Here is a 16764-nt window from a genome sequence, read left to right as displayed (position 1 = left end):
AAAAAATTATATATATAAGGTAACAAAAAACGAAAAACAAAACAAAACAAAAAAAAAAGAATAGAAGAAGAAGAAGAAAAAAAGTTCTTTGATTTTTTTTTTTTGGGAGAGGTGGGAAGAGTCCTGTCTCTCCCTTTTGTCTGTAACCAAAGTCTGGTTGGAGTCTCTGGTCAGTTTGAGGTCCTGTGGCTTGATTGGTTTCTTAAGTCAGTTTGTTGGAACAGGCAGAAAAATGCTCTGCTTTACCCAAGATTTTGAGATCCCCCTCCCAGGTTAGTTTACTGGGAGGGTGATCTGCTTTGAGAATCACAAAAGAGGGGGATGCAGTGATGAGGCTATGTTCTGGGTAGAGTTGAGGCCTTTCAACAAACAGTAGCTTTTCCCTGGGGCTATTTTGTGAAAAAAACTCACAGCACCCAGCCTGGAGCCATTCTCAAGGTTTCTGTTTTTCAGTTGATTGTGGTGGCTGCTAGAGGGAGGGGCAGCCTCTGGCTCTGGTTACCTGGTGAGGAGAGCCACTCCAATGGCTGGTGCCTGAGCTGGGTGACTTTTCCCTGGATGGAACTGAGTCTGTGAGGTCACTTCGCCATTAAGTTCTTGTGACCTGGTAAATGGCTCGTTTTATTCCAAGGCCTGAGCTGGAGCTAGCCGCTCCTCCGAGCTTTGTCGGTATCCAAGATGGAGATCACCGGTGCTTGGGGGGGGGGGGTGGCCTTCCCTCCTCTGCTCCCTGAGAAGGAGTGAGGAAGTCGGCTTCTACTCACACCGAGTCTTGGATCCTGGGTCGTCTCTGGTCTGCAAAGTGCAGGATGAAGTTGTCCGCTCCTTGTCGGTTCTTGCTGGTGTTGAGTAGAATCCGCTCGTCTGCTGTGTCTGGCTCCTTTGTCCCGGACTGTGTCTCAGGTGTGCCCCCGCGGCGGTGGTCGCCACCGCGACCCTGCCGCCGCAGTGGCAGCTGCTGGCAAGCGCTCAGATATGTCTGCTTGGCTTCCCCTCTCTTGACTAACTCTCTGTCCTGTGATGGCACACTTGGTGTGATTCTCTGGCTTGGGACTGTTCACTGGAACTCTGAAACTGTTTTCTATGCAAGAGCTTGTTCAGATTCCAGCTTCTCCTCCGCCATCTTCCCGGAACTCCTATTTTCAGACTTCTTAAATGAATGGATTTCAGATGAGCAGAAACATTCTCATGCTCAGGTGGAGATGAAGGTAAACTGTGCTAAGTATAACCAGGAAGAATAGAATAGCAGGACACCCCGGTACGAAATGTATCCTTTTGGATTTGTGTTGTTTAATTTGAAAATCACTGGATCTTTAACCAATGATTCTTTAGATAGTAAATATTAAGAATATAATTATTAGGTGAAGATATTATATGGGGAATGGTCATGCAAGAAATGAAATAACAGAATATTATTTCTAATTGCTTTCTGTGTCTGTAGTTAGCAGCATTTCCCTGAAGCTCATTCAGAGTGAGGCATAACTTAGGTCAGTAGGAAATGCCTATGAGCATTAAGAGACTCCCCTCCTTCCCCCAACAAGAGCAAGAATGTATCTAGGAAATTCCTGGAATCCACCATGAAGCCAGTCCTGCCACTAACCCTGCCTCTTCTTCTAGACCCAGTGATTCTGCCCTGCACAGAAATAAATTAAAACCCTCTGAATAGCCTCTTGCCATTACTTTTTAGATACTTCAGAAGATTAAGGCCATTGCAACTTTGATGAGAAGGTAAATAGAAGTTAAGTGAATGTTTCATACTCAGACTTGGCTTCCGTGTGTGTAATGATTGGATTGAGAGATGACAAGGAGATTCTTTAGCTTTTCAGTGCAGATCCACACCAGCCACTCTCCAGGAAACCCCTAGTCTCAAATGGGCTGTTTCATTAGTCCTCCTTGGCCTGAGGTTTCCAGCTTTGTGAAATGAGCAGATACTAGGGTTTTTTCTCTACTGGTTTAAAACAATGACTGGGAGATTAGCAAACCCTCAGTTATGCAAACCATTCTAAGAAATCCTCCTTTGTAATATATATTCCATTGGTTCTGTTCTTGTAGACAACTTTGACTATCATAAAGTTTGAGCTTGTCCGTGTTGCAGCTGGGGGTATTTGGGTGTAAAACGATTTGAGCAAAAATAAAAATGTGGGGTTGGTATCAAGCTATCTATATTATAATATGTAAGCCCAGAGGGTGAGAAAATTCAGTGAATTGTTCTGTCCACTTTGACAAACCTGTCAGCGTTAGCATCTCCAGGGAGGGAAATGTGAAGGCATGTCTGTTCTGCCTTTAAAAGCTACCCAACAGCACTGTTAACACACCAGAGTCAGCATTCTCCTAATCAATAAGTGAAAAGGCCACAAAAATCACTCTCATTCTTTCTAGAAGTCTGTGATGCATGCTTGTCAGAGTCATCACCTTGAGTTAGGATATTTTTCTTAGGGCCTTAATGTTCTTATCCTGATTAGAAATATCCAATGTGCCATGAAGATCAAAAGAGAGTACAATATCAGCAATCTCAATATTGTAAGTGCAGTTCTAAATTTCAGTACTGACAGCTTCTGTATGATTTTACTTCCCCTGATTTCATCAACCATGGTCTATGAAGCAAAATATATCTATACCTATATCTATATCTATATCTATACTCATATGTTTGCGCATCCTACTCAACTGAGCTACACCCCAGTCCTTAAGAATATTAACATTGGCCTTGATTCTTGAGAGAAAGAGACTACATTCACATGACTTGTGTTACATATATTACAATTGTTGTGTTTTATTATTAGTTATTGTTGAGCATTTCTTATGTTATTCATATGTATGGGAACAAACATTATATTCTGGGTTCAGAGCGATTAGGCATCCCTAAAGGATATTGGAAGACAGCTCTCTCCCTGTGTTACAAACAGGGTAGACTGGCTGTACTTGCTTGATTGCATCTCTTGAATATTTTTCACTAAAGTCCTAACATGAAATTGTGTTCTCTCTCTGGAAATGGTCTCTAGGAGGCTAGCCTTGTGCTTTAATGGTCAAGTGGGGAGAGAGAGATGCTGGTGAAATGGGGAGGGTTTTCTTTCTGTGGAGGCTTTCATGTGTTCAAAGTACTATCATGCCTATGGCTTTATTTTTCCTCCCAGAAAAATGACACCAGAGCCATCTAACAACGTTACAGAAGAGGCATGCGGATGGCCCTGGGTGCTTTAGAGTCCTCTGCCAAATGAACAACCCACCTCTGTCAGCCTTAATAATAGCACCAGATTGCTAGTACTCCCAAAATAAATAAAATAAAATACAATCTTCTGGCCATAAAAAGCAAGACACTGAGAAACATTCCCCCCCCTCCCCCAATTTAAAGTGACAGTTACCAAATTGCTGTTTTCACTTTAGAGGGTATTTTCATTGTGTGAAATATTCTAGCTCCTCATTAAGGTCTCCATCTTAGAGCAAAGTTGCATTTATTATGCAGATGTTCATTTACAAAGGCTTTTGTTTGCTGTTTCTGAGACATGAAAATTATTTTTGCTTTTTCCTTATTCAGTTACTATGTGAAGTAAATGAATGAAATAAATGCAATGTTGAGTTTTTGGACAGATAGACAGCTGGACAAAGGACACATCAATGACTGTGGCCCCTACAAAATGATGGAGATGAACAGGGGATTCAAAACTACCTCTATCCCTTTCAGCTCAGCTGCAGACTGAACCACAGCCAGGTCTTTGGTTCAGAGACGTTTTGGTTCTGGACTTCCCTTGAATAAGGACATTTTAACTAACAAATAGAAAACACTTAAGTGGTTTTTGTTCAGAACTTTTGAACTTACCATTGTCTGCAAGATAGCAGATTCAGTATTTACTAGTCATTAAAATGTTCAGGAAGACTAAAGTACTTACATTTAAAGGAGCAGTCTAATATAATATACACACTGATGTGCCCATCTGTTTAATGATCAACAAAGACAAATGTAAAGCAACTCTCACTTCAATTTGACCTTGAAGAAAATCACACGCATGCGAGCGCGCGCGCGCGCACACACACACACACACACACACACATTATTTTAACAGTGCTGATTTTTCAGTGTTCATTTTGCAAGAATAGTGTGGATAGGACCCTGAAGACCCTGAAAAGCAAGCAGAGCTAATTCTACAGCTTACCTGGGCCAAGAAACTGTGGTTTTCTAGCAAGGACATTTAGAAGCTGAAAACTTAAGATGAATGAAGCAGCAAGCACAACCCTGACCAGTGCAAATCTACTTTCAGCAAGAACAAATGTTTCAGGTGATCAATGAAAACTCAATCCTTCAATTGATTGTTGTTCAAAAGAGCATAGACTTTCCTATCATTCCTTTGATCCTTTCTTTTTTTAATAAGTTTTTTATTATGAAAATACTGTAAAGAGGGGTTACAATCACATGAGCAAAGTAATGAGTACATTTCTTATCAAGCATTGTTGCCTCCTCCTTTGTTTTTCCCCTACCATCTCTTCTCTCCCATCTCCACAACTACATTCCCCCTCCACCCTGTCTCGTCTCCCTTGCATACCTAAATTATAAAGTTCATTTTTTCAACATAGTGTCTTGTACATCTCATTGTTGCAATGGGTCAACCTGTATCCCTATTTAAACAATTTGTTTTTTCCCTTCTGCTCCTCAAATTATACCAACATCAAATACAGTGAAGATAGGGGTTATACTGTGGGGGAGGGACATACAAGGCAACAAAAAATCACGTGGTACCTTATAAATACATTAGAAACAATAGCAAGAAAGAAAAAACCACCTGTGTCCTTATCTTGAGGTTCATTCACTTAACATCATCTTATCTGACCTTTTCTGCTTATCTTAGACATATGCTACTTATTGCAAATAAAGGAAACCATGGGACCTATGATTTTTTGCCCCTAGCTTACTTCACTTAATATGATTTTTAACAAGTCTTTTATTTCCTAACAAATGGGAGGCAATGTCATTCTTTCTGATAGAGGCATAGAATTCACTGAGTGGGAGAAGATCTTCACTAGCCATACAACAGACAAGGGTCTCATATCTAAAATATACCTGGAACTCAAAAAATTAAATCCCCCAGCAACAAATCCTCAAAGAAACAACTGCCCAATCAATAAATGGGCTAAAGACTTAAAGAGAAACTTCTCTGAAGAGGAAAGAAGGATGGCCAATAGACACATGAAGAAATGCTCAACCTCCCTAGCCATAAAAGAAATGCAAATCAAAACAACATTGAGATACCACCTCACCCCAGTTAGAATGGCTATAATCAAGAACTCTAATAACAACAGATGCTGGAGGGGAAGTGGACAGAAGGGAACCCTACTCCATTGTTGGTGGGAGTGTAAACTTGTTCAACCACTTTGGAAAGTAGTATGGAGGTTCCTCAAAGGACTCCACATAGAGCTCCCCTATGACCCAGCAATCCTACTTTTGGGCATTTACCTGAATGATCACAAACAAGGCCATACTAAGTCTACCAGCACAACTATGTTTATTGCAGCATTATTTACTATAGCTAAGATATAGAACCAACCCAGATGTCCCTCCGTAGATGAATGGATCAAGAAACTGTGGTCTATATACACAATGGAATCCTTTGATTCTTTTCTAAATATTGGAACTCCTCTTTCAAGCAGCTTTATTTGAAAGAGCTCACTCTACAGTTTAATGCTAATCATCTGGGAGCATCTCTATTCTGTTTTGCTTTATTCTTCTAAGCTCAATGTTCAGACTAATATTAGCTTATTTCTCCAAATTTTCCCTAACAAAATCACAGGATAGGATGATGGACCAGAGGCACAGTGGGCTGGGGGGCATTCCTTGTATGTTTCTTGTGCTCAATCCAGGGGAAGACTGATCTGGAATCCTCTGCTCTCATACCCAGAGGAGAAAACCATGGCCCAATCTGTGAGCAGAGGAATAAAGATATTTTTGACTCCAGAAAGTAGTAAAGAAGGTGAGACTGAAATACTTTGGATTTGCTTTCAATTAGAGGCACCAAATTTTGCAAGAAACAGAAGATAAAGAAAAGTCCATGATGGGATCTACTTATACTAGGAAGTTATTCATTGTTTACCTACACTTCAGATTTGGCTGAGCATCTTACAATTTACCTGGCAACCCTTATTACTGACCTGCCTTTTCTCTCCCTTCTATTGGAGTAGATCCAACATTACTATTCCCTAAATTGAAGTCCATATAAAATTTTAAGAAGGAGTTTCTAGCTTTAAAAATATTTAAACGGAGGAAACTGTTGAAAATGATCACTTTGCTACAGATGTTAAATTATATGTCTGTGCATATAAGACAAGAAAAGGGAATACATATTCTATCACTTTATGAGAAAATTTACAGATTTATGTCATCATTGACATGGATTGTTATCCCTGATATATTCCAAGATGACCTGTATATTAAAAAGACAATCTTCAAATGGTTGCAATTTAACATTTCCATTTAAGCGTCCAGTGCTTCTGGATCAGCCCCTTCCCTACTTCTCTCCTACTTCTATTATACATCCCGGATACATGTCATACATGTCATGTTTTCTCACTCATTTTTTTTTTGTGTGTGTCAGTTGTGGGGCTTGAACTCTGGTCTTGGGAGCTGCTTCTGAGCTTTTCAGCTCAAGACAAGCACTCTACCACTTGAGCTACAGTGCCACTTTCTGCTTCATTTTTTAAAAAATAGCATATGAACACTTGTTATTATTACTATATTTTCTTCCCATTCATCTAAACTCTTCCTGCTAACCCCCTTCATTTAAAGTATGTTTCAGACAAATTGGTGAAAGTACGGTAAACAAAGGAAAGATATAACTCCTCAGAACAACTAACTTATAGAGTAACAAAATGAATACAGGGAACTGAAACATGTTTTCTCATAGGGCATTGAGGTCAAGAGGAGGAGGGAAATCAGAGAGGGAAAGAGTTAGTGAATACTGTTAAAAGATTTAATGCACATATGTTAAAGTGGAACTGGGTAACTTGAAGGGATGGGTGTAGTTGGGACAGAGCAAGGAAAATGATGGAAGATGATGTCAACAGTCAAAATTATACTTATGAAGAGACATATGAACTCCTTTATACAAGTACTTAAAAATAAGGAAAATAAATACAGAAAAAACAAAAGGAAGACAAGGAATTAAATATAAAAGAGTAAAAAAAAAAAGAATGATTCAGCTTCCTGATATTCATTTTGTTAAACTGTGTTCATTGTTCAAAGAATTTACACTACGGTGTCTTAATCCTGTGCGTACCTTAGTCCACTTGGTTGCATATGCTTCTGTGTATCTTTCATGAGAGGTTGTATTTGTAGTCTAAGACCCCCATAGAAGAGCACATGCGCCTTTTGTCTTTCTGAGCCTTGCTTACTTCTCTTGTGCTTTATAAACACAGATTCACACTAGTATCTATGACATAGACTTTTCAATGAAGTTAGGACATTTTTGAGAAGACATCCCCAGAAATGCCCAGTATTCACAGAGATACCATACGGCTAAATCAAACATAATATCCAACTTGAGCAATCTGCTGAATTTGAAAACCAAATATTCTCTCCATGAGTTCTTTTTTTTAATCTTTTTTTATTGTCAAGGTGATGTACAGAAGGGGTTTCAGTTACATAAGTAAGGTAATGAGTACATTTCTTGTCAACCTTGTTACCCCTTCCCTCAATATTTCCCTCCTTTCCATCCCTCAATCCTCCCCCACCAAGTTATACGCATCATTTCCAACACATTGTCTTGTCAGTTGGGGCTTGAACTCTGGGACTGGGTGCTGTGCCTGAGCTTTTCAGCTCAAGGCTAGCACTCTATTACTTGAGCCACAGGAACACTTCTAGTTTTCTGGTGGTTAATTGGAGATAAGAGTCTTACAGACTTTCCTGCCCTTGCTGGCTTTGAATTGTGATCCTCAAATCTCAGCCTCTTGATTAGCTAGGATTATAGGCATGCTTTTTAAAAAGCATTTTGAAGGTAAAAATGAGGAGTAGCCACCATAAGAAAGTATACCACTGAACAGATGTGCAGGCAACTCATTTATTAGAGCAAATATTTAACCAGGCTGTAATTGGAGCTTAATATTCTGCATTCAATGTATTTTGTATTCAGGATATATGTTTCATTAAACTTGGTATTTGCAGGATGAATCCAGTGTAGCAGATGGAAAAGTTGGAGGATGCTTTCTTTTTATTTTGGTGAGTGGTGTTCTGCAGAGATGTCTGCCACTAAACCTCCTCCCTCTATCCCACTCCTTGAAAAAAATATGTCAAAATGAATTTCTATGCTCAGTGCCTCCTACAACACCACCTTGCAATGTAGTAAAGCCAAATATTTGTACAAACATTTCTAAACATCACCAGAAGGACGAGAACTCTTCAAAATTCACACTGTATTACATGGAGCAAATTTGACAACCAAAACAAACTCTTCAATCAACTCTCATGCCAACCATTGCATGAGAAATCATCATCAAGCAGCTAGGGAAATAAAGCCTGCCTGATGATTTTTTAACAAGAACTGTAAAAATTACTCACTGGGAAAGAAGATCAAGTTAAATCAGGTGAAAACACAGCGTGGTTCCAAAAAATGCAATCTGCTTTCTAGGAGTTAATGTCTAAGGAGCTTAGTATCTCCCCTGAGCATGAGAATACGTAGACCTGGCTATAGTGACAAGTTAACCATGGTAGATCTTTTAGGAAAATGCTGTTTCTGAAACATTTTGCCAAAAAATATTCTTTTAGGAAGTGAGGAAAGGACTTTAATAGGTTTGATGTCACTTTAGACTAAAACTGCAGAGAATTAGGGAATTTTCTTTTCTTTTTTGTATATATTTTTATTGTAAAAATACTGTACAGAGTGGTTACAGTTACATGAGTAAGGTAATGAGTACATTTCCTATCGAGCATTTTTACCTCCTCCTTTGTTTTTCCCCCACCATCCCTTCCCTCCCCACCTTCCCAACTCCTCCCCCCACCCCCTGCCCCACCAGGAGTAGTGTCTTGTACATCTCATTGTTATAATGTGTCAACCTGCATCCTTATGTCAGCATTTTTTATTTCCCTTCCCCTTCCCAAATTAGAAAAATATATTTACAAGATGCAGGGCACTGGAATCAAATACAGTGAAAACAGGGGTTATAGCATGGGGGAAGAACATACAAAAGAAGCAATTTTATTTTCAAAGCCCATAAGTTTTACATTCTATTTCATAATATATCTACTGTTTTAACATTCTTCTTATTGTCAGAGGAAACATGTTTTTTGGATTATTTAGTCCATTAGTTTTTGAAAATTGGGCTGTGTTTAAGAGCCCTAAGTCTAAGTAATTTCTCACCAAAATGTTGAGATGTATCAGCAATTTCTTAGCTCTAAAAAAGCCTCTGGAATGAAGAGTCAATGGCAACAAAGCAAAGCCCACAGACAGAGACTTCAAATATGAAATTCTGCAACAACTGGAATATATTTAAATATACCTTTGTTCCCCAAAGGCTTGTGGGCTAGAAGTACACTATTCAGTGTGGGGAACCTTTAAGAAATGGTGTCTAGTTGGGAGATCCTTAGGCCAGAGAAGAGATTTGGGACTGACCTCTCTGACCTCCTGCTATAAGATGAACGTCTTCTTTTCACATGCATTGTCACCATGATGTGACCCAGACAAGAGAGCTCTCTCCAGAGCCAAACCTGTGCTGGCACTATGCCTTTGGACCTCCAGACTTATGAGCTAAATACACTTAATTTCCTTATGACATTAGCATGTCTTGGGTGACTTGCTATAATAACAAAGGACAGAATAATACAAACCCTGACTTACAATGTTCCATAGTGGAGTGACAGTAATATGGGTGATGTGTCACAGGTAGTTTAGCTGCTTTTTTGGGAAAGCATTGACTATTTATTTGGATCCATGATTTAACTTGGGCAGGATTAAAACTAGGCATCCCTGTCTTCATTTTACATATTTGCCTTTTGCCTAAGTTTTTTCTTCAATTCCCAGTCACTTTGGCACTCCAGGAAGGTCAGAATTTACAGATTACCATCTTAGGAAACTGCCCCTCTGACAGGCAATTCATTCTTCTCATCATGTTGTGAAAGAAGATGAAAACTATCCAAAAGGAAGAAAAAAGGCAAAATCTTAGGTCAGGCTATCTATCAGTCAACAGCAATTGATTCTCTCCCCCAAAGATGAAGAGATAAAATCATCTTAACAACTTCTTCAGAACTCAGAGAACAAAACTCAGATAATGGTTAATCAGGGCATAGCGGTCTGAGACAGTTTAGGAATACTTCTCTCCCTCTACCCCTTGTTCTTTGTCTATTTGAACCTACAACTCATGTCTAGACTTTGAAGGCAATTGAAGATGGGCTGAAGTTTTGTCTTTCTATAACTGTCTATGACATGCAATAAATTTCCTTTCTCTCTCCCTCCTTTACTCTGTCTCTCTATTTGGTATAGAAGGTATGTAGCTGGGTATGACATATGAAACTTCTGGAGTTTGGGCCTAGGGTCTTAAAATTCAGTTTTTGATGACTGTAGGTTCAGGTACTTGAAAGTGGCAAATTATTCTCTTTTTTCTTTCTTTCTTTTTACTCAAGATTAACACCCTACCACTTTGAGCCACTGGTTCACTTCTGGTTTCTGGTAATTAATTGGAGATAAGACTCTCCTAGACTTTCCTGCCTGAGGTTGCGTTGAACTATGAACTTGGATCTCAGACTCCTGAGTAGCTAGAATTACAAGTGTGAGCCGCTAGCACCCAATGACAAATGCTTTTTCATGATGATATTTTCATTCAGACCTATTTGTATTTGCATTTCCAACAACAATGTATATGATTCTAATTTCTCAATATCTTCACCAAAACTTCTGCAATTGTTTTGCTAATTTTAGTCATCTAGTTGAACATTTTGACATACTTATTGGCTATTTATAAATGTGTCTTCCTAGAAGTGGCTATTCAGAGCCTTCAGAACATTTTACTTCATTATTTTTTGTCTGTTTTAACATTGAGCTGTAAGGCTTCATTATATAGTCTGAATATTGAACCTTTGCTAGATTGATAGATTTTCAGATATTTCATTTTAGTTTTTGGATTTTCCTTTATCGTTAGTGATAATGATCTTTGAAGTACAAGATATTTGATTTTGATGGAATCAATTTATTGTTTTTTTTAGATTATTTATATCATTGGGGCACTTTGACCCAGTCAAAATGAGTACAGATACATTCTAGCTCAACAACAAACCATTAGGGATCAACTTGATTTCTATTTTTTTGTGTGTTTTTTTCCCCCTTATATCCCCTGTTGTCACTCCATTCAATTTTGGTACCCTGGGTATTGTATATACGTTTATATGAACTAGGGAAGGGAAGGGGAATGACAAAATAGTGAGTAAAAGGACAAAGGAGGGACTTATGCAAAAGTGATATTCACAAAACAATATATTGGAAATTATCTGTACAACTTGTGGGGAATTGGAGGGGGGAATAGGGAGAAAAATGAGAGGAGGGGTAACAAGTTAGACAAGAAATGTAATGACTACCTTAGTTATGTAAGTGTAACCCCTCTGTACATCATCTTGACAATAAAATTAAAATATATTTATGTTTTTGGTGTCCCATTGAAGATACTGTTACCTAACCTGAGGACATAAGGACTTAATATTTATATATTTTAGGCTTTACATTTTAATATTTAATCTATTATAGATTGCATATGGCATAAAATGGTTCGCTCTTTAGACTCCTCTTCAATATAGTCCTGGAATTCCTAGCCAGAGCAATAAAGCAGGAAAAGGACCTAGAAGGCATTCACATAGGGAAAGAAGAAATCCAATTGTCCTTATTTGCAGATGACATGATCAGACACCCAAAGGACCCAAAACCTCCATCCCTAAGTAGTTTGGCAAAGTAACAGGATACAAAATTAACACACAAAAATGTACAAGTAGAAAGTGAAATTATATTAAAAAAACTCCATTTGCAATAGCCTTAAAAAAACTCAAACTAGGGGCTGAGGGTTTAGCCCAGAGGAAGGGCGCCAGCCAGGTGCGCGGCAAAGCCCTGGGTTCGGTCCTCAACCCTGGGGGGGAAAAAAAAAAGACAAACCAAAAAAAAAAAAAAACCCAAACTAAGAATTAACCTAACCAAAAACATAAATGATCTGTATATTAAAAACTATAAAAACATGAAGAAAGAAATCAAAGAGGTTTTCTGTTCATCTGATAAGAATATCTTAGACATATACTAATTATTGCAAATAGTGGAAAACATGGGACCTATATTTCTTTGGGTCTCAGTTACTTCACTTAATATGATTTTTTTTCCATTTCCTAACAAATGGGGCAGTGTCATTCAATCTGATGGAAGCACAGAATTCATATATATATATATATATATATATATATATTATATATGTACATATATATCACATTTTCTTGATCCATTCATCTGCTGAGGGGTATCTGGGTTGGTTCCATATCTTAGCTATGATGAATAAAGTTGCGATAAACATAGTTGTGCTGGAAGCTTTAGTATGGCCTTTTTTGTAATCATTGGGGTAAATGTCCGGAAGTAGGATTGCTGGGTCATAGGGGAGCTCTATGTACATATGACCATATACATTGATGCTAAGTGAAATGAACCCCAAGATATGGACACAAGATATTTTTCTTTGTTGTTGTTGTTTTTAACATATTATGTGATTTTTTCTTTGTTTCTTTTGTATATTCTTCCTCCTATGGTATATCCCTGTTGCCACTGTATTTGATTTTAGAACCTTGCATCTTGTATACACATTTATCTAATCTGGAGAGGGAACGGGAATAACAAAATACTGAAACAAGGACACAGGATGACCCATTGCAACAATGATACTCACAAGACCCTATGTTGGAAACGAACCTTGAAACTTTGGGGGCAGGGAGGAGTGAGGGAGGTGAAGGAGAGAAGGGATAGTGGGAGAAAAACAAAGGAGGGGGGTAACGATGCCTGACAAGAAATGTGCTCATTACCTTACTGATGAAACCGTAACCTCTCTGTACAGCATCTTTACAAGAAAATAAAAGTGAAAAAAATCAAAGAGGACAGCAGAAAATGGAAAGACCTTCCATGTTCATGAATAGGTAGAATCAATATTGTGAAAATTGCCATATCACCAAAAATCATTTACAAAATCAATGCAAAAAATCATATGGAACAACAAAAGACCTAGATTGGCCAAAACAATTCTAGGCAAAAATTGCAATGTAGGTGCTATCACAATACTGGACTTCAAACTACTACAGCACCATAATAACAAAAACAGCTTGATATTGGCACAAAACTAGACTTGAAGATCAAGAAATAGATTAATGGACCCAGAAATAAAACCATACATGTAGTTATCTGATGTGTGATAAGGGAGCCACAGACATACAGTGAAAATAAAACAGCCTCTTCATCAATTGGTGTTGGGAAAACTGTGTGTCCATAAGCAGAAAACTAACAGTGGATCCTCATTTGTCCCCATGCACTAATAACAACTCAAAGTGGATCAAAGACCTCAATGTCAGACCAAAAACTGAAAGTACTGCAAGAGAGAGTAGGAGAAACATTAGAACTTACAGAGATAGGCAGAAATTTCTTACAGGAGCACAACAGATAGGAGAGAGACTAGACTAGTGAAACTATGTCAAAATAAAGTTTCTGCACAGATAAGTACATAGTTACTAAACTAGAAAGACAGTCAACCAGCTGGGAAAAGATCTTTGGAGCAATATAGTAGACAAAAACCTAATTTCCAATATTTTCAAGGTGATCAAAAAACTAACTCCTGTCAAACCTAATAAACCAATCACTAAATGAGCAAAGGAGCTTAGGAGATACTTTTCAGAAGGGGTAAGAATGGCAAAGAAACACTGGAGGAAATGCTTATCATCCCTGGCCATAAAGGAAATGCAAATCAAAACAATTCTGATATTCCATCTCACCCCAGTTAAATTGGCCAACACTGTGAATTCAAACATCAAATGTTGGTGGGGATGTGGAGAAAAGAAGCCCTACTGCACTGTTGGTGGAAATGTCAACTATTAAAATCACTCTGGACAGCAGTCTGAAGGCTCCTCAAAAAAGTAAACATAGACATTCCCTATGACCCAGCCATACCTCTCTTAGGCATCTACCTTGAACATCATGAGCCGGGATATGATAAGGACTCCTCTACATCCATGTTCATTTCCATACTGTTCACCATAGCCAAGGTATGGAAACAGCCCAGATACCCCACAATAGATGAATAGATCCAAAAAATGTGGTACCTATACACAAGACATTTTACACAGCTATTAGAAAGAATAAAATGTTGTAGCCAGGGGCTGGTGGCTCATGCTTGTAATCCTAGCTACTCAGGAGGCTGAGATCTGAGGATCACGGTTCAAAGCCAGCCTGGGCAGGAAAGTCCATGAGACTCTTATGTCCAATATATCACTAGAAAACTGGAAGTGGCACTGTGGTTCAAGCGGTAGAGCGCTCACCTTGAGCTGAAGAGCTGAGGGAGAGAGCCCAAGCCCAGAGTTCAAGCCCCACAACCAACAAAATAAATAAATAAATATTAAAATATTGCCATAAATAAATATTAAAATATTGTTAACTAGGTTAAGCCAAGCTCAGAGAGATGAATAGCATATGTTCTCTCAGATATGCAGAAATTAGATCTAAAATGCACTGGGATATGACAAGTTGTACTGGGTTTTACATACTCATAGATAGTGAGATCAAAAGAGAATAATCATTTCAGGAGAGAAACACAAAGGCACAATGCCTTTCATAATCTAAAAAATTATATAGTTGCTGAAATGAACTCCAAGATATGGAAACAAGATTTTTTTTTTTTAGTTTTTGATGATTGTGTCTTCTTTACTGTATGTATGATAAATTCATGTTTATATTTTTGGGAGATTGGGGGCAAGGCACAGAACTAGAGGGAAGAAGGGTGAAAAAGTACAGCAGTAGAGTTCACTGGACATTGGTGAAAGTGAACTATACAATTCGTGGGTGGAGACAGGAGGGAGGGACTGGGAAAGAATGATGGAACAGAAGACACTGTAAGAATGGAAATGTACTTATTACCTGACTCATGTAATTGTCATCCCTCTGAACACCACTCTATAACAACAATAAAGGAAATTAATTAAAAAGAAATGACTCAAGAATGCTATTCTGTGTTATTTTGTTTCAGCATCATTCTTCCAATTGCTTGTCTTGGCATTCTTTTGTTTTGTCTTGGCATTCTTGTCAACAGATACATAGGTTTATTTATACACTCAAGAGTGTATTTATCTGATCTACATATCTATCGTCATGCTCTGCAAGGTAGCCTTGCCTAGATTATTGCTGCGTCAACGTGCAGTGCCAGCCTTCTAACAATTCTTTTTAGTGTGACATGTTTCAAAAGGTTAATTGGTTCTCTTACATTTTCATTGAGTATTTTGGTATGTGTCACATTAAAACTGTGTATCAGTTTGCCATTTTGTCTTTTCCATTTTTTAGTACTAGGGATTGAACACAAGGCTTTGTGCTTCCTAGATATGTGCTCCACCATTTACAACCCCACACCTGGTCATCTTTACAAGATCTTTCTATTAATGTAAGTCTCATTCTTTCAATGATGTTTTGTAATACAAATATTCAAACATTTCTTGTGTTGAATTTCTTCATGTAAACTTTTTTGATACTGTAATATACATAATAGTTTTTGTGTTGTTCATTTCTACTACAAAACAACTATTGATGTTTGTGCATTTATCTTGGACCCTTCATGTGTTCTGAACTTGCTGATTAGTTCCAAATGGTTTGCAATGGATTCCTTAGGATTTTCTATGTTCAAGGTCATGCCATTCACCAGTAGAGAAAATTTAGTGTCTTTCTTTCCATTTTATCTGACCTTATATTTAATCTTCTTTCCAAAGTAAGCTTGTTACAATCTGTATAGAAACGCTGAATGAAAGAAGTGACAGCCTTGCCTCCATGTTTTTCTTGCTGCTAAAGGAAGAGCCTCAAGTCTCTCACAGCTAGGCTAGATGTGTTTTATACATACTCCTTTTTCAGATAACAAGATGGCTTCTATTGCTGTTATTTTGAACATTTTTAACAGGAAAATCTGCTGTTGGATTTTCAACAATACTTTTCTGTGTCTAGTGAGTTAAAGGCTTTTGCCCTTTTGCCCTGGTCTATTACAGTGATTGATTTTCCGATGTTGAAACTATCTGACATTAACAGGGCAAATTCTACTCTGTGGTGACATATATGATCTTTGATACATTGTTAGATTTTATTTGACAGCATTTTGTTGAAGATTTTTGCATGTATATTCATAAGGAACATTGGTATCTAGTTTCCTCATTGTATCTTTGATTTTAGTATCAGACTAATAATGGCCACTTACAGTGAGCTGTAACGTGGATTAAGATTTTTTTTTAAATATGGAACACTAGACAAATTTGTGGGTCATCTTTGCACAGGAGCCATGCTAATCTTTTCTGTGTCATTGCTAGTTTAGTATGTGTGCTTCCAAAGAGAACACATTGACGTGTTTCTTGAAAAGAAAAAAAAAACAGGAAACTTTTAACGAATTGATGGAGTTGCTATATTTCTTTATTCCTTCCTTAGAGTAGTTCTAAGCCCCTGAGCATTACATACAATGGAAACAAACAAAAAAAAGACTCTCAGGCAGAATATCCAGAGATGTTACCATCAAAGAAAGCAAGACATGCTGGTTAGTTCC

General features: G+C 38.0%; 1 non-coding gene across 1 annotated transcript; it reads right to left on the bottom strand.

Annotated features, from left to right (window-relative positions):
• Nucleotides 1-16456: 16456 nt before the first annotated feature.
• On the bottom strand, nt 16457-16563 carry LOC122104010. Its single transcript, XR_006146851.1, has one exon. It is a non-coding gene; the product is annotated as a U6 spliceosomal RNA (small nuclear RNA).
• Nucleotides 16564-16764: the final 201 nt, after the last annotated feature.

This window comes from Dipodomys spectabilis, unplaced genomic scaffold (genome assembly GCF_019054845.1).
Source record: "Dipodomys spectabilis isolate Male_0828 unplaced genomic scaffold, ASM1905484v1 ptg000019l, whole genome shotgun sequence".
NCBI classification, from domain to species: domain Eukaryota; kingdom Metazoa; phylum Chordata; class Mammalia; order Rodentia; family Heteromyidae; genus Dipodomys; species Dipodomys spectabilis.
Note: the sequence above shows the minus strand (reverse complement) of the source record. Positions and strands in the feature narration are given on the sequence as shown.